This window comes from Haemorhous mexicanus, chromosome 5 (assembly GCF_027477595.1).
Source record: "Haemorhous mexicanus isolate bHaeMex1 chromosome 5, bHaeMex1.pri, whole genome shotgun sequence".
Classification (NCBI taxonomy): domain Eukaryota; kingdom Metazoa; phylum Chordata; class Aves; order Passeriformes; family Fringillidae; genus Haemorhous; species Haemorhous mexicanus.
The window spans coordinates 56,710,325-56,725,815 of NC_082345.1; positions in this window are offsets into that span (position 1 = coordinate 56,710,325).

Genomic DNA, 15,491 nt, shown 5'->3' on the forward strand with positions numbered 1-15,491 from the left:
TCAGTCCCACTATGCCAGAGACAAGAAGCAGTGATTTTTTTTTCACTATCTTGTCCAGCAGTTTCAGGACCAGTCAGTTAATATTTGTGTCCAGATATTTTGTGCATCATTCATCTTCTATTCCTATTCTCAGGCTGGACTGACTGATTTGATGCTGTGCTGAGTGCAGGCACTTGGGTTGAAGTGGTACGAGTTCCTATTGTGCAGTTGTCCTTCCCTCACCCATTCTTGAGGATGTTTTCAGCTAGAAGGGCTGAAGAACCATGGCATAGCCAGGAGCAGAAACCCAGACAGAGGACAGACTTCTCAGCTGGTGAGTCCCATATAAATCTGCCCAGCTGGGGCCGAGCACATGCTGGCATAGCTAACCCTGCTCCTGGTTGCAGTGATGGCTCCCACAGAGCTGACTGAAGCATCTCTGCATGTCACTTCTGGGGCTGACTCGCTGCTGTTACCAGCTGGGGAGAGTCTGTACCCATTGTAAGCACCAGTCAAACTGCTGGTTCATTGAAGGATTGGATGAAAACTCTTGAAAAATATAACCAGATGTTAAACAATAGCCACTGAGTACTAACAGATGTGACAGGCCAGTCAAGTGTTCTTGAGGCCTTGCCTTGGCATGCAGCAGCTTTTGTAACAGAATATGGCTAAACACAATCCTGCATTTTTATTTTCTGTATAATGGGAATGTGTTATACACTCTGAAGAGGCCAGGATAAAAGCTGATTGCAAATGAGTTATAAATTTTAACCTGCTAAGAAAATCTTGATCTTGGAAATGTGCTACAATGCATTTCGGAACATTTCAGCTACATTTTGCTCACTACAAGCTTCTGTAGAATGAGTGGATGTTACATTAATGGTCCTGTACTTACTGAACAGTATGCCTTGAGCTTATAGCTGGTACTTTTATTCATGTGGACCCATTTTAGAAAGCAGAAGACCAAAGGTATCCTCTCAGGAGGTACCCTTAGGCACTCTGTACCCTCAGTACACTGCCTGCTGGGACAATGCTTTTTGGGAAATAGGAGTTTTACAGGCACAGCAGGAAGTTTTCCTTTCAGTGAAATTCTTTGTGCCAGTGCAGGTTGCAAGCAAATTCAGGGAGTTACAGTGTTGAACATGTAGACTTCAACTGTTCTGGACTTTAGAGAAGGTGCTGAGAATGCAAGAGGGAATGTTTGGAAGGTTTGGCTGTTCTGGGCCACAGATCTCCTTGGGAGAGAGGAAGAGATTACTGGAATTCAGAGTTGTTCTGATACTTGTTTCTGTTGATAATATGGCACCTGACACAGGGCCTGAGAATTGGGGATGCTCCAAAATTGGGGATGCTCCAGATCAAAGTCCAAGCCACCATATTCCTAATTCCTTTACTGTCTGACAATGCCCTGCATTCACTGGGTGTGAGTAAATCTGAATTGTGGAATCCAGGCAGCACTTTTTTTTTGGTATAAAATAAGAGGCAGGAGAATATAAATGCTTAAGCTAACCATTTAAAATTTGGATCAAATAGAATAATTCAATAGGTAAATGAAACATCTCTCTGAAAACACTTATAGAGCACCCAAGAAAACATCAATATCAATGTCATGTACCCTAAGTTTATCTTACCAATGCCAGAAACCTTTTCATAATGCCCTTATGTAAGGATATCCTGGTTTGTTGCTTTTAAACAAGCACCTGCAATTAAAACATGCAATTTCTATCTTCAAAATCCCTTGATTTTACTTTTTTAATAAGTAGAGCACATAAAGTGCCTTATGTAAAGAACAGACAAGAAGCCAGTTGTTCACCTTGCTGCCAGGCATCTAATTTCCAGGCAGATTATCTTAAGTGTTTTATAAAGTTGGATGTAAGAAAATGTTTGCACTTCAACAGGGCAGGTATTAACACCATTTCTGGCAAAAAGAACTGTACATGAAACTGAACAGTTTCATGTTAAATTTTTCTTTCTCTTGCAAATCTCTTCTTTGTACCCTGGGCTGATACCAAGACTAAGCAAATACTGCCCCAAATACCAAGCAGGTGTGGTAGGTTGGAGAAATCACTGCTTGCAATGCTGCTTGTCATTCAGATTAAAATGGTGCATGGACACATTTTCCTAGAGGGCCCTTTGCACATGATAAAAAGTCAGTGCTTGACATAATTGTATTAGACATTGGAAAGCTGACATGGTTTTTTTCTTGATGAAAATATCAGTCGTCTGCAGTTTTTGTGTTCAAAAAGTAATTCTTGTCTCCCTTTTTAGAGACCATCAGGCTGAGAAATTTTTAGTCTCTTAGTGGCTGCACAACTGTTCCTGTTCATCACATGAGCAAGTTTGGACTGGTAAATTCTGATTCTGTTATATTGATTGTTGTTACATTGATTATTGATATCAATATAACTGATGTTGCTATATTGTTGAATATTGATTTTCTAGGAGTGTATTAATGTTATTACAAAGACAGTAATGTGTATACAGGTGGAGAAACTCTGGGAAGCTTTTAACAGTACACTGGACATATCCAAAAGCTAGCAGGGGACAGATCAGGCAGCTGGATACCATGTCACATTATTTGGGACTTCTGGGAAGCCCCTCCAAAGTCATGTATAACAGAGGCAGACTGCAACTCACTCATGTGGACCCTCACTGCATCACCAAATCTAGATGGTTTCAGATTTGGGTGGCAGCAGACGTGTATGTCACCAAAACCTCACAGTAAACAGTCTCAGACTACATACTGAGGGGGAGGATTAAAGGACAACCTCTGTGACCACAGCTGTGGAAAGAGGCAATTCCTGGCAGGCTGTCTCCCCCTCACAGTGTCTCAGAGGACTCAAATTCTTGCCAAAACCTGGTAACAGACAGATCCTTGCAGATACCACAGTGCTGTTTTTTGATGTGCCCTCTAAGCTGCCCTAATCACTATGTGGTAGTTTTAGTTCCTCAAAGATTTTAAGATATAGCACATCTCTAGGATTATTTTTGTTTCCTGGTTTTGTATCTTGTTGTCTGATGTAAAAAATAACCCCAACACAACAGGCTGAAACCACCACCACTTTTCTGTTTCACTGGACTCATCTACACTTGTAACTTTTTGTATTTTTAGTTCAGGTGTTTATTCCGCCTACCAACAATTTCTTCAGTCTAGCTAGGATTTTCTGCACAGATCTACCTTTGGGGAACTCGGGCTGTCCCGAGCGACTAGCGAAACACATCCTTTAATTTACATCCTTTAATTTCATGGGTCACTGACGCTCGTATGCAGCATGGCGTGATCTAGTACCCATCTATTCTGACCTGGCCTGTCAGAAAATCTACAAATAAAATGTGTTTCATCCTTGCTGCAGACAGAGAGACAGGGCCCTGAGGGAGAGACTGCCTCCAGCAGCAGTGTGGCTGCATTCTGCACATGGGCTGAGCTGCCAGATGAGCTCCATTATCCTACCTGGAGCCATGGAATGCCAGCTGTGAAACTGCCCTCCCAGAACAATGGTATAAATTCTGCTTATGCATAACCAGTATTTTCCTAAGAGGACTTTAACTTTAGTTTCCACAAAGCCTACCTAGAAAGAGCTGTTTAATTTCCCTGGGGACTTTTGAGATCCCTGGATGTTTATGAATATACTTGTTCAGATAATTTAGAGCATGAGGATGTGACAGATTGTGTACAGAGATGTGGAAACTCCTGAGTAAGTGCTTGCTCGGGCTGATGTGGACCAGCAGGGACCCATGGGGCTTCACAGAGATGGGCTTGGGCTTCCAAACAGCCCAACCCAAAACTGCAGTATTGTGCCTCAGTGGGTAGTTTTCCTGCTCAGCAGTTTGGAGGTAGCTCACCCAGAGCTAGCCCCACTCTCTGTGAGTTGACTGCCCAAATCCTTTACATAATCTCTGTCTCTTCAACAGATTGGCTCTTATCTCTCTGTTCTGCTTCATCTGCTCCCATGCTGTGATGAAAATTCTCTGCTGCCTTCTGTCCCTGAAGCAATCTCATGAGACTTAAAAAGAAGTGTTCTATTAGCCTTCAGTCCTGGGTAATTTTCACCAGGTGTAATTACAGCCTGACTTCTCTCCATTCCCCCTGAAATTTTGCTTTGAAATTGTCTGACATTGCTTCCTATTAGAAAAGCCATTTTACCTCACTTGGGGTGACTGCACTTCAGAAATGAATAAAGTGATTTCTAAATGCAGCCTGAAAATGCTTTCAGCTAAGGGTTACTCTGAGTTCTTTCTTTATTTTTTTCCAGAAAGAATTCAGTAAATTTGTCAGCCAACAAAAGAGATGGAAATTTAGGCTTTATATGTACACATCAGAAAGGAGTCTGGCTCATGAAGGGAAAGGTGAAATTATTCCTTCTTCTTTGAGAGCTGACCTTTCCTCTGGCAAGGTACATTGAATTACAATAACAGCACTGATTTCATTGCAGTACCACCGGGAGCACTCTAATTCCATAAAATAAATTAGCATAAACACAAAGCACACATGACAGGTATATGAGAAAATGTTCCAAGTTCCTTCTGTGCAACATTAATATGTTATTCATCAAAGCTGTGAGTGAAGTGAGGGATTAATGTTTTTAGCTACATATGACTTATGATAGTGAAAGAACAAACATTTCTGCTTACTGTTAGGAGGGTGTTCTTTCCAGACAACTTAGTAAAAAAGAATTTCTACTCCCTGTCTATCATTGAGATTAATTCAGATCATATTACATAAGCTTCTGGGAAACACATTTTCTCTATTTCTGTCACCTGCACTGGCAACAGTTTTAGATTTCATGTTGCAATATAAAAATTTTAGTTTTTTCCAGAAACTGATTACGAAACTCTTGATAGAAAAGACTGTATAATACATGCAAAGATGTGTAGTTACCTTGATTGATAACAAATGGTAAGAAAAAAGTATGAAAAAAATCAGATAAATGCCTGTGTCTGCAAGTTACATGCAAGACCAATGCTATGATTATTTCTCAATAAGAAATTACATAAAAAGTGATTTTAGCTTTAAACTGTTAAAAACGTATTTGCTGATTCTTAAGTCTAACTTTGGGGAAGGCTTGAACTTTCATTGTTGCCACTGGGTGAATGCATAACTAATGCAAAATGCAGGATTAATTTCTTTTATATGTCATTTAGGCAGCCTGTTATTAAACCTAGTTACCAGGATAAGGGCTGAGATTGTTACAAATACTTATCATACTAAAGCATACCCAATGATAGAATGACACATAATGGCAACAAATGAAAGCATTTCATCTCTTTGAATGATGTTAAAAATGGATATGTGTGAATATTAACCAGAAAACCTGGACATTCAGTGAGTCTATACAGAACTGGTTTGATGACATACAAAATGTCACCTTTTGGATTAATTTATCAGAAGGAATAGAAACTGGTTCCTTTTTGAACCTTTCATTTCCACATGAAATGATTGTGATCAATGCCTGTGTTGAAGTTAATGGAAACATTTCCATGTGTGTACCAAAGGCAGCTCCTGCCAACAAACACTATTGAGGTCTGTCTCGTGGTGAGAGGGGGAGAGGAGCAGGAGCAACTGTCATGAGCTGTGTAGAGGTACTGGCTGTGTGCTGTGTGTGGAAATGCTGTTTCCTGCACTTACCACCTGCACGGAGCGTTGGGCAGTCAGCGCTGCCAGGCAGAGCTGTCGGCTCCCAGCAGGCAGCAAATGAATACTGAGCAGCACCTTGCAGCTCAACACAGGTCAGGCACAAGCAGGTCCTCTGCCTGGTCTCTCGTGTAATCTCACTGTGTCAGACTTACTGGCTAGAAGAAACCTTTCTTACTGCAAGATTCTTAATGAACAGGACAGTTCTAACAGTAAAGGAGTGCTGGTGCTGAGAGGAAGGACTGCATCCCACTTCAGAACACTGAACCCTAGGAAAAGGGGAGAAAATCTGTCTACTTCAAAGTCCTTACCCACTGATCCAAAATTGCTAAGGACATTTTAATTGTATATTTTTCTAGGAAATGTAAGAACTGAACTGAATTCCTCACTTCATACCACCATGGAAAGGCAGTGGAATCGCTGCAACTGGTGAATAAATCGGTGTACCTACCTGTACTCATATTGTCCACCTTGAAAGTGTCAGAGGTGGAGTACTGTGGGTTTTTTAATGTGGCCTCAGATAGTGCTGGAATGGTTCCTGCAGGTGTGACAGGTGTGGCATCCTGAAGCAGCCTGGCTGGAGCCTGATGTCTTGTAAATTGGCAGGCTTGTATGAGCCATTAGATGAAGAAGAAACCTCAAGAATCAGGATACAGAGTGTAGGTGTGCTCAGCCTGCATTGCTATCCCTGAATTTAAAAATGTGAAACCCCTCAGAGAAGGAGAGGTTATGTTTGCCCAAATGAATTTCTTTGTGTATGGTAACTCAGCTGGCAACAGACACATTCATAATAAAATCAGACAAGTTACAATCTTAATATCCCAACAAAAGACACTGGGGCTTCTGTCCCCAAATCCTGCTCCCCAAAGCAGCATCTGTTATCCACAGTGTTCACTGTGCTGAAAGCAGCATGGTAAAGAGGTGATGCAGGAAGGTCAGTGAAAACTCATTTCACAGAGCAGTGTTGCACCGTGGCATTTGACCCTGACATTTAGTTTAGGTATAGCACATAGAACCTCTTTATTTTACCTGCACAATCTTGGGTAAAAATACAACTTTTTGCAGGCTGCTTGCCTGTACAAAATTGCAAAGCTGTTTTTATTTCATTATCTCTGAGTTTTCATTTACTAATTTCATATATGTATCTGCTGTCATCTCTATTTCCATCTTGTACATCCCTTTTCCTGTACATGTGTCAGGTATTTTCATCCCAACATTTTTGCAGGAGACAGAAAAAGCAATACTTCAGAAAATATTTTTCAACTCTATTTATATTTTTTTTTTCCTCACATGTACTAAAGTAACGAGCTCTTAGAACTCTCTGGCTAGCCTTAATAACTAAATAATGAAAATAATTCAGATTATAAGAAAAAAGTCCTGTGCCTGAATAAAGCAGTCCATATTAAATTCCTTCTGAATTTCTATGGCCTGTGATAGGTGGTTTGGTTATGCCTCTGGAGTAGAGGCTTCAGCTGACCAAGTTTGCTGTGATGGAGGACACTCAGCAGGAAGGTGGCCCTTCAGTCACAGCTTTTCTGAGGACAAGGGCCAATTTGCTGCCTCTGCCTTGCTGAAGACAAATGGGCCCATCCTGACAGCCCAGCAGGACTTCTGCCAGCAGGAGCAGCTCCTCATCCAGCCCAAGTGATAGCAAAATAAATGGCCCAGGCTAATGTAGAGGAGAGTTGACTCCATTTCATTTGTAAAGCTTTTGCCTTTGAACTCTAACTAAAAGAAAAGTACTTAATATATCGACACAAGGGCAGAAACATATTAACATTTCAGAAGGTGATTAAGGGAGCTATCAAGAAGAAGATATTTTGACAGAAACATTTGGAGGTAATGTGTCATTGGAATAACAGTTCTACTAAATACTGGGCTTTATTGTCCAGGAGTAAGACATAATTGGACCAGCACATGCAAATTACCTAGTGCACACACATAGTTGGTTAGCTGATTGCTAACAGAAACAATGTTATCTTATTCATACATTTGCTGCTTTTATTAACATGCAGCAGGAAGAAAATGGAAATGATACCATAAAATCCTCAGTTTTCATTCAGGTGTACCAAATTCTATGCCATAAAGTCTGTGTGTATCAGACATCCATGCTAAACAGGCCTTGTCTGTGCTGCTTGGGAGCCAAATGCTTTGGGGCTTTATTTCTGCTATAAATCTGCAGGAAACATCATTAAAGCTAGCTGTTTGTGTAGTCATTTATTACTCTAACCTGATAGATTGCTCAGCACAATCGTAGCTTATTTGGACACATTTGGTATCACTTATCACATGGTCTCTGGCTTCCTAAGCAGAAACAACAAATGAACATTTAAAATTTCAACATTACAATGAAGACATTGGTATTCCTGTCTCTAAGGAGTTTCCCAATGGAGTCAATTCCAGAGAATACAAGAAGCTGGTGGGGGAAGCTAGAAAGTGGGTTTGGGAGGCATTAGGTACTCTGGGGCAGGCAGCCTTGTATTTGTGTCCATCTTGTGATAAAGCAAAGCTTGCTCTTCAGTGGAAGTGAGAGATGTATTTAAAATTTAGCATGGAGCAAGAGTAAGCACACCACATAATTTTCACACAGAGGTAGTAAATAGGCTGTAAATTTTAGTCTAATTTTACCTCACAGAAGCTGAATGTTAGTACATTCAGTGGGCAAAGCTGAAGCTGCTTCACATTCAGTGAACAAAGCTGGTAAACTCCACTCAGTTTGGCTCTCCAGAGCTGGTGAACAGTATCGGCACCTGCTGGCTCTCCCTGTTTTCCTCATTGCTGGGGGGGTTCTGCAGCTTCTTCTATGGCAGCTGTGGTGATGAGCTGCAGCTGGGCAGATGCTTTGGTGAGGCAGAGCAAGGTGCTTCCCACCAGTTCAGGATCTGTAGCTCTGGGAATGAGGTGGTGTTATGAGGATGGCTGAGGGAGAGAAGACAGTGTAACAACATCATCCCTGGCAGTTCAGCTTCAAGGAGTAGTGTGATTCTGGACAAAATTGCCTGTCACACCTGCCAGCTGCACATTGGTTCATTTTGCAGAGTGAGTCTGTGGTGATTGCAGCTTCTCCAGCATAGAACTGCCCTGGAGATTCTACCAGAGGTACAAACCAGCCCCTGGTAGAGAAATAAGGCTTCAAACACATGACAAGTCTCACATACATGCCTAGCAGGAATTTTTGGTCCAGGACAACACATTAAATGTCATCTGAATTTAAACTTCCAGACCACAGATGCTGGAGCAGTGAGAAAATCAGCTTTTATTTACTGATCTGCTCCTATGGTGCTGTGTTACTGGTTAATGAAGAAGCAGGCAGTGAAACCTAGGCACAGTATCTGTAAGAATTGCCTTGAGAAGAGCAGTTTTTATGTGCAAAGAGATATAGGGTAGAGAAACAAAGTGAAATGTCAGAGAAGGGCTCAGCAGGCAGGGATGTCACAGGCTTTGGGTGAAGGGGAGGGCACAGAGACAAGTCAGTGGCTGGTCCAGCTGAGGATAAGCATTGTCTACATGGCCTTTGGCTGTGTTTGGCTTACCAGAGGATGCCTGTAGCCTTTGGTAGCCCTGGGCTCTGACCCACCCGTGTTCTGCTCCTCGCCAGCTCTCCTGAGAAATCAGTAAGTCAGGTGACAGCTCCTGTGTCCCCGCGCTTTGGACAGCCAAGGCTGCAGGTCCGTGGGCTCTCATTCCTCGCTGGTAATGTCCTGCAGAAACGAGGAAGTGGGCAGCCTCTCCTGAATGGAGAGTGTGCTCTGATGGCCAAAACAATGAGTGCTTGCCCAGGAGCCCTCCAAGGAGGGCTGCAAGCTGTAAGCCTAGGCAGGCAGGCAGGCAAAGGCAGCTGGGCAGGAGCCATGCAAAGGCTCTGGGCTCGCTGGCTGCTCAGTTGGAGCAGTGCTGTGACAGCAGCTCCCAGCACTGCTGCTGTCCAAACACTAGGAAGGAACATGTGCTAAATTAGCAATTTATCTCATCAGAAGACTTCTGCTTTGATTTTGCACATGAAATCTGTCACCAAGTATCTTGCAATTTACTATTAGCCCAAACATGAAGCATTTATAAAACCCTTAGAGATTTACAGATTTTAATTTACTACATAACTCACAAAACTTAATTATACTACTAAAACTTGAAGAAATTAGATAAAATTTTATGGATTTGTTTCAGTGCTTAGTAAAAAAATTAAAAATCCATTCCCATTTGTAGTGAAAATAACATCCCTATTTTAACATGTATTTGTCAAGGAAGCAGTACAACAGAAGACCATAAAGTTTTGATTATAACTGTTTAAAATCCAGGGCCAGGACCTCCAAAGGAGACACTTGGTCTGCTAGGAAAAAGAGGAGCATGCCTACAGGGAAATTTCAATTGTCGGCCCACATTTCCTCTGCTGTTACCCAGAAATTGAGTATGCATCTCAATCTTGATGGTAAAAGGAAAATATGAAAAGAAATAGCTCTAGCTTTAGGTCCGAGTGTCTCTTTCCAGGATTCTTAGATCTGCTCTGGGTCCCCATCTTGCTGTTACTTTAATATGAAACTCTGTTTAAACAAAGACTTATGGCAGGAGACCAGGCCTCCCCAGCAGCTGAGTAGCAACTGAGGATTTAGAACAAATTAGGCAAGGCCAGCAACTCTTATAAGTAAAGACAGACTTGCAGAGAAACACTTTGACTGCTGCTGGGGGATATCCTGACAAACCCCTGGTAAAAAGAGTTAAACAGACTTTTGAAAAGATCTTAAACACAGAGGGAGAGTTACCTCTCTGTATGTATACCGTGTTGCTGGCTGATGTTCTGTTTTGTTGACAGGGAATTCCTTGATTTCACATGGTCACATGGACAGGTTTTGAGGGGGAATGCACAGGGACAGAGGCATTAGGTATGTTCAGTGCCATTCCTTTTACAGCCACTGCCTGTCTAGCTGAAGGGTTATAGTCATTGTCCCAGCTCTCTCAGCTGTTCCTAATAGGAGAGATAGTCCAGTACCTCCAACAGCTTTGTGATCCTTCATGCCTTCTTCCCAAGCTAAAATATTCTCTGTCATTGATTTGGAGTAATTCTCATGGTACTTAAGCTTCTCACAGAAGCTTCTTTGACTCTTCTGCCACTTCTGTTGTCATGTGAAGCATCCTATGAAGAAACCTGGGATACCAGGTTTCTCAGACTCTCATCTTTGTTATTCTGGACCACTTATTCTTTACAGCTAGTCTGAATCTAGATATATCCTCTTCTGGTTTAAACTCTCTTTTAAACCCTCTTCTAGTTTAAAACCATTACACCTTGTAATATTGCCACAGACCCTATTAAAAAGTCTGTCTCCATTTTTCTTATAATCCCCTTGAAGTATTGAAAGGCCACAATAGGATCTCCCTGGAGCCTTCCCTCCTCCTGACTATTAATTTATTCTAGACATCTAGTTACTCCTTTATATTGTTCAAGGCTTTCCAATAACAGGATAAATCTGTCAATGTGAACTCTGCAGGACTGTACATAGAGGACAAATAGTACAGAGTTTTCTTAGCCCCCATTGTGGCACATCCTTTTTCCAAGTTTGCATGGATGAACACATCCATCATTTTGCAAAAGAATTTCCTGAACTGCTCTCAGAAACTCTTTTCCTCAGCAACAAAATGTACCCATCTGTCTCCTCCGCTGTGCGCCTCAGGGTCTGGGCACAAGCTTGTTATTCCAGAGCAGGAACTGGTAAACTGCCATGGGGTTATTGCCATGCTATAAAAGCTCTAAGAGCGAAAAACTACTGGTATAATCTTCTAAATGTGTAATTTTTCTTTACAGGTACGCATCTGCAGAGGAGCAGGTTATGGGGTGGTTTTCTGTCTCATTTCAAGCAAGATGTCAGATTTTGCTTGTGAATCATGCATTCCTCTTTCAGGGATTTATTGTAGTCTTTGCTGTCCCTGGATGTGTTTGTGGAAAGCTAGACTGGTGACTGCTATGAGCCCTGTGATTATAAAGCAAAATGAGTTAAGCAAGAGTCAGTAAACTTCTTTGCTCTCGAGAGCAGCAGGAGGCCCAACAACTTCTTTCAGTTGAAGCTGGCACTGACACCAGGCAAATCCATTCTGTGAACAAACAGCAAATCAGTGAAGCATCAGAAGACAGAAGCATCCAAAACCACTGAGGACAACAGGACTGGGAGGCCAGCATTTCCTTGAATCTGTCCTGCAGAACCCTGAGATCCTCGATGGCATGGAAGTAATTCATAATTATTTTTACTTGTACATGTTGTAAACCAGTTAAAAATTGCTAACATCTGGGGGAATAGCAAAAGCTGAAGATTTGTTTCTTGTAAATAAAGTACACAGAATGTTTTGCCATTAGTTACTGTCTGTTTACAGACAGAGTGATATATTCATCATTAAAAGCCAGAAAATATTGGAAGATGTCTCAAAAATTGTTGTTAAAAACTCCCGATGTGCTCTTTGGCATGTATTTTAGCAGAATGATTTTAATGAGAAAAGATGTTGAGTCTTTAAAATGAAACCTTCCTTGATCAATATATCACAATGATTCTGTCAGAATTTAAAAAAAAATATTTTTTTTCTAGTCGGAGGAGAGTTCAGAGATCTTTCCTGCAGAACCCAAAACCATCCTGACCTGGTTTGGCTGGCAGGCAGTGCCTATGGCATATTGTCAGCTTTAGATTAGATAGTTTAGACACAGCTGGAGTAGCTTTGGGACAAATTGTTTTACTTTCTTGTGCCTCAGTGTCTGTAACTGTAATCCAGGGATAATAAGGATGAGCTCTTCTGGAGCTTCTTGAACCCTCTGACTGAAAGGCTAAAGATGGGTTTTCACTACTCCTATTAATTATCTTCTGTGATTGTGATATAAAGCTAAGAATTTTCCCCTATGCAGTGCTAGGTCAAGTGTGCTTGAGGCTGTCTTCAGTTCCCGTTCAGTCAGAGGCTTTAGGAGCCTGGGCTCATGCTCTCAGGCTTAGCTTTTCGTTAGTGCTCCTTTTGATGTTAGCCTGAGAGGGCAGTGACAAGCTTGCTTCAAGCTGGGGATACCATTCCCTCAGTGCAGCATCTCTTACAGCCTGCCAGCTCTAACCTTGCTGTACTTTTAAATGGAGATAACCTGGTGGCTGGGACAAAGTGACAGGAGCTTCATCTCTGCTTTGCTTTCCTCTGGTCCAACGCTGGCTTTGGGAGCCAGCTCTGGAGATACAAAGGATGTGCAAAGTGACTGTCAGCTGTAAAAACTGTGCCCCCAGCAGCACAGAGATAAATTCTACCCTGGGTTTTAGTGCCAAGGAGTCATTGGAAGTACAATGCAGAGAACAGCTCCCACGATCAGAGCCTGACTCACTGACAGTATCAGCCCAGCAGGACCAGAGCACCCTCACCAGCAGGCTGAGCACTGGAAAATGCCAGTGGAGTCAGCAAGATGTAACCAGATGGGTTGGCCTAATATGTGATGATGGGAAATGAAGGGAAAATAAATTACTAAATATAGCATATTTACAAAGTGAAGTACAGAAGATGAACATTCCTATGCAAGATGCATATTTGCATGTATATATAGAATTTGTAGGTGTTCAGTTGATATATATAAATGTATATTTGTGCATGTGTACATTTACTCAGTATGGCTAAATATTAGTAACATCAATACTAAAATCATTATTGCGTTAGAAAAGTCCCCACAGAAGCACTTCTCTAGCTGCTGTGAGACAGAAATGGTTGATCTCCTGCTGGGTTTATACAGCCTAAATATAGCTCAAAAGATGTTTCTGACACACTTGTCTCTCTTTTTGGTTGTCAAATGTACTTTGAGTAAGAGTACCCTGGAGAAAGGGGTTTCTGTGCTCTCAACATGCAGTCCTATTTCCTCTGAAGTAAATGGGAAAGCAGCCTTGAAGAATGTGAGTCATCAGATCTGTCAAGCTGAAACCACTAGGCAGAGGCAAGGCAGATGGAGATGTAAATGCAATCCAAGCTGAACAGACATTTTAAAAATGCAGCATTATCTCATCTTTCTCCTCTTTGGTCATTCAGTTTAAATAAGTCCCCTTTGCTGGGCAGGACACTAAAATTTTCCTTTCAGTTCAGCAAAGCAGTGTGTGCTTTGTGCCTGCATCAATTATCTACCCCTACATCAGCCAAGACACACTTGCTGCCTGCTAGTTTGGTCAGTGAAACACCTCGTGTGGGCCAGCACGCTGCCCCCAGCAAGCAGGTGCTGTTAACACTGAGCTGCGTGCCTGACAGCAGCCTCCAGCTTGTGAAAGGCATTGCTGCAAACCTGCTGGAACACAACATGTAGAGATGAGTAAAGTGGGTGTTTTCTGAGTTTAGCTTATCCCAGGGATGAGGGAAGGTATATGGTTTCCTTTCTTTCTTTAGATAGGTCCAGTCAAGTCTGATATTGATTTCTACAAGGGCAGCAACAGCTGCTAAATCAATAGGAACCAGCAGTATCACAGAGAATGCCACTTTGTCCACACAGACTTGAGTCCTGCTCTTGAATGAAAAGGCAACATGTGAACCTTTGTGGGCACCTCTTCCTAGAAAACACCACCCTCATCAAATGAGTAAGGGTACGTGCCTGAGAATCCAGCTCTGCATCTTCTGCATAATGAAATTTTCTCCAATTATTGAATTTTGCTGCTTTCAAAACACTTCAAAAAGCACAGAGCCTTAGTTTTGAGAAAATCTGCTTTGCCTGACTCTGGTACTTCCATATGCTGGTATATATCACTCCAGACCAGTACTGACCTACGTAACTGTACCAAGTGGAGAGTGAATGGGCAGCCTCAAGGATTCCCCCACACAGCTGTGAAATTGTCAGCTGAGCTGCTGCAGCCAGCAAGAAATTCAGCACGCTGCCGACTGAAAACTGAAAGTACAGTGGCATTAGGAAGTTACATCACTTTAAAACTGGCCTCAGGGTCCTATTCTTTCACCTTGCTTTTAGTAACAAGTCCTATGACAATTTTCTGTTTTTTTCTCTTTTTTCTTTCTAATTATTAATTGGTGTCTAACAAGTTCTGAACTATAATGGTTTTAATTAATCTAAAAAAACTGCAGTGGGGCATTTGACTCATCTCCAGAATCTACGTGCCATTGCTTTCAGGTGACTCTGAGTGAGTGGCAGTAACCCATCAAGCCAGGCACTGACCTTGCCTGCAATCCTGTCACAGGTGATGCTCCACTCCTGTACCTTGAGTGGGATGAGACCTAGGCTGTGCAGGTGCAGATTTATTTGAAGTCACAGCAGTGCCTTTTCCCAGGGCTGGAAGGACACAAGCCAGCAGGAGCCATTGCAGTCCCACCTCCCAGCAGCCCAGGACCAGGCTCCATGTCCCCCCCTCAGCCCCGTGCTGCACTGCTCCAGGGTGTTACAGCCAGCTCCTCCAGCTGTCCCCAGCCTCTGCCCTGCTGGCAGTACCTGTCCTGTGCCTCGTGCCATTGTGGTATTGGGCTGTTGAGGCCAAAGAGGCCGTGCAGCTGGGCACAACTGAGGCAATGTAAGGGGGAATGGTGGCTTTCCACTGTGTAAATTACAGGTCCTGCACACTGCTCATCATAAAATCCCCATTTGTATGTAACGATGTGGGATGGACTTTGCTTGCATGGGCTGGTTGAGCTCTGCTATTGTTTTCCTCATAACATGGGACTGATGTTTTAAACAAAGCATTTTTATACCAGATAAGGTAAAAGGCTGTTAAGAAGCCTGTCATGCAGAGATGCTTTTCATCACACCAATTTCCTCTCCCCCAGTAAGGCTGACAGCATAAAACTCCCTCCCAGGGCAGGTGCTGGGCACTCACACAGAGGCCTGAAGCTATTCCTCCCTAAGGAGGCACAGCTGGCACAGACAGAAACAGGGCCAAAGAAGCAATCATGTCATTGG